Source organism: Pezoporus wallicus, unplaced genomic scaffold (genome assembly GCF_028554395.1).
Source record: "Pezoporus wallicus isolate ANWC-B61680 ecotype Strahan unplaced genomic scaffold, APGP_CSIRO_Pwel_v1 contig_6597, whole genome shotgun sequence".
Lineage (NCBI taxonomy): Eukaryota > Metazoa > Chordata > Aves > Psittaciformes > Psittacidae > Pezoporus > Pezoporus wallicus.
This window is the reverse complement of record NW_026635331.1, coordinates 19832-23759: the sequence shown is the minus strand read 5'-3', so window position 1 is coordinate 23759 and position 3928 is coordinate 19832.

Here is a 3928-nt window from a genome sequence, read left to right as displayed (position 1 = left end):
CTGGGATGGTAAAGTAGCACTTTATTTTCTATGCTTTGTTTTGTCTTGTTTTTGTTTTTTTTTTCTCTGCTGCTACCCACAGGTACTTGGCTTGGGGGTGGGAGGGAGCCCAGGACTTCCTGCCACCTCTTCCCTGATTTCCTGCTTTGTACTCAGATAATTAAAGGTTACATATTGTGGCAGGAGGGTGCAAACAAACTTTCCTCTGAAGGAGCTAATAAAATAAACCGTATAATAATACACGTTTCTACTGGATAGTGTAGAAAATGGGGCATAGTGGCAATTGATAGGGATTTTTGCAGAAACATGAGACCACAGAGAAGCCACTGAAGATGAGGAGGGGACTGCTTCATCCTCACATCACGTAGATGAACATCTGAGTGGCAAGCTGTGTCCACAGCACAGTGCCACTAATTCTCTGTACCACAACGAGTAGTGGGCAGTGGGCATTCTCACTCCCAGCACTCGATACCCTGATGCTACCCTATTGAGCCACGCCACCAGGGGGCTGTACCAAAGCTCTTCAATCCACAGGCTGCCCATCTCCTTTCAGTAATACCTTTCTTCCATTTACAAGATGCATAAGGACTTGGGAAAGCAGGGTGCACTTCTAGCACTTCTATCAGACTTTCAGTTTTGTTATGTGGCTAGAGCTATAATGCAAGGGGGAAGGTTGCTGCTGTGGGGGTAGCAAGTGGCCAAGATGCATTTCACCCAGTGTCCTGCTCCCAGGAGGTGCTGCAAAGGAAAACAGAAGAAACCAGCATTTCTCTTTCCATTTCTGACCTCACAGTTACTGTAATCCAAGCCTGGAAAACAAGGACTTTTCTTCTGCTCTGTCATAGTTTATCTTCCAAATCTGATACTTGCCTCCCTGTTACCAACTTGTCTTGTGCTCTGCAGGTGATGGGAGTCCCAGGCCTCCTGGCTTTGTTTTCTTCTCAGCGGAAGAACCCAGTTCTCGTAAGATGAGGTGGTGGTGGTGGTGGTGGTGTGTGTATGGGGCAGGGGCAAACTGCCAGGGCAATAAAACCAGTTTTGGTAGGGAATGAGCTGTCTGGTCCTTCTGCAGGATTGAGAGCTTATTTCCTTGAGTTAGCTCTATTAACGCTGCTACATTCCTAAGCAAAAGGAGGATGAAGTGTTGCCTTGCTTTCTGCTGCAGCAGAGAAGTGCTGGCTCTAACAACAAGCAAAAATCTGTAAAACCACTTGGTTTTGAATGCATTTCTTTTGGTGTTTCTTCCTGTTATTAAGAATTACGTACACTAAAACAGGAAACAAGTTAATTGGGTTGCATTTCCTAGGCAGGTCTCTCCAGACATGTAAATTTCAAGGGGGAATACTGTCTACAAGTAGGAGAAGAAAGCCTTTGGGTCCAGCTAGCTCCTGTGGTTAAGATTTGCGACTTAATTGTAGCTCAGAAATTCTGTATCATGGAAACCTTTACTGCACTGTGTTTGGCTTCCAGGTGGCTGTTGCTACTGAGAACTTCTCAGCGTTTACAGGAGGTCAAAGACCAGTACTCACAATGCTTGTCAGAACATTTGGTTTATATTACGTGTGTGGATTGGTCAGGGGATAGTTTTAATTCCTGCTCCCCTTCTTTTTCTCCTTTAATTTTTCTGTATAGGTGAATGTACTGATAGTTTCTTCCATAACCTCTTGTGTTGCCATCCTCATCGTAATAGTTTATAGCTCACTCACACTGAACTATGGGGAAGAGGAGGAGCTGAGTTCTGCCCCAGTCCATATTATCCATACTGTAAGTACTGATACCATGCTTATTACAGGAGAGCATGACTGTCTTAACCTGCAAACATTGCTAGGCATGACTTGGAAACAGAACCAGACTTCCTGGGTGCCTAAATCAGAGCTTGAAGAGGTGCCTGCAGCAGGGCCCTTGTTTAAAAGTAATTGGGGTAAGTCCGCAGTTAAGTATTGAGTTAGGTGCTGAAAACCACAAAGCCTGTGCAGGGCTAGGTGGATATTTTACATCTAGCTCCTGCTGTTCACTGCTGCTGCAGCATGGCTTGTGTCAGTGGCTATGTGAACTAATGCACAGCTTGCCTGGATGCCTGTGATAAAGTTACAGCAGTTACAGGTCAGCTGGTTAAAAGTGGGTATTATTTCAAGTGTATCCTCCACTGTAAAGCTGAAAAGAAGGAATGAGTTAGACTTTTTGTACCTCAGACCTGGTACGAGTGATGGCTCCCTGTGGGATGAAGACATTGCAGGTAGATAAAGCTGTTCATTAATTTGTTGCAGGACAAACTGAAGTGTCAGTCTGCTAAGGTGCAGTATAGCAAGAAGACACTTCTCAGTGTGAAGAGGAACAACCATTCCTTGGGTTTCTACTTGTTGTTAAAGCTGTTTCCAAACCTGATGCTCTTGCATGGTGTCTTACATTTAATCCGAGACCTTATTTTACTGCTTGCTTTTTTACTATTTGAGGTTCATACTTGGCATGTTTTTCAGAGCACAGGAAGAGAAGCCTTAAATAACACTGACTCTGAATCAGTCTCCTATAACGCAATTGCAGCATTCTTGCAATCATTAGAATGCTTTTTTGGTGGAGCGCTTCACTTCTTGAGTATGGTTTTCACATTTCCTTTTCTGCTTGCAGAAGGTCATATTGAATAAAGTAGTCAAAGGTGCTAATGTAGCCATGCTAGCTGCTTCTGTCTGCAGTGCTTTTGTTGTGCTGGTAATGGCTTATTTGGGATGCCGGAGTCTTCCACGCTGCTCGTGCTACGACAGCGTAACTGGGATGGTGAGTGAGGGGTCCAGGGCACCCATTTAGCGGTACTGACTGTGGGTGGGAGGGGAAGAAACTGGGGAGATGTGTTTTGCTTCTATAAACCTAGCCTCAGCTCTGCCTCCATCATCCAGGGCTACTTCTTAGAAATAAAGTGGGTGTTAGAAGGGTTTTGTACTTTTTGTATTTTTCTTTCTACTACCTCCCTCTTATTTACATTCTCGTGTAAGACCTAGCTAAGTTAGCTCCATTTTCCAAACCAGTAGTGCTGAAAGCTACTGCAGTGACATTTCCTATGAATTCCTGCTCTCCTCAAAAAGTGCTACTTTTCTCTCACCCTTAAACCAACGATTGTTCCTGGTACAGCATTTCAGAGAGTTACTGGTACTTATATACAGAGATGCCTTATCCCTCGAACTACAAATTCAGTGAGAAAAATATCCCCTGTACTGTGTGTGAAGTGTAGGGGAGACAACACACCACATTTCATTGCTAATTTATGAGGACTTTGCCTCAAGTGATGGGGCACATACCACGTATCTCTGCTCAGTACATACCAGCTACTTCTCTGCTAGAGTAATTCTGATGCTGTATTAAACATGTACATCCAACCAGCTCATTTGGTAAGGAATTAATGGGTAGAGGTTACAAGGCAGCTGCTCTCGACTCAAGATACCAAGCGTGTAATGTGAAGCCGCTTTAAACTTTAAAACTAAAACTTGTTAGGAGAGGTGGACTACACAGGCTTTTAAAATGAGTTCAGGTATGTCTCTTGAACAAACTTGCAGATGAAGGTTTTGATGTCATTGTTTCTTTCATAGGAATGGTTGCAACCTAGTGAGGACCAAAGTCAGACTGTGGAGATGATTTGCGCTGCACAAAGTGAGTAGCTCCCTCCATGTATTTACTCACCAGGGATGCTGAAGGAACATCCTGAGTAAACTTTACATCCCAAGCCAAAATCCCGATAACCAAAATACTTCGAGCCAAAAGGAACTCCGGATTTTGTGCAAGTGTCTACCCCAGGTCTAATAATGGTTTCCTCTTTCCTTCCCCACACAGGCCCTGGGGGCAGAATTTTTAACTTCCCAGATCAGTTTCCAGCCCGGGACTTAGATGCAGAGGAAGATGCATCCAAACCTCCACCATATATCAGAATGGCTTGAAAGAG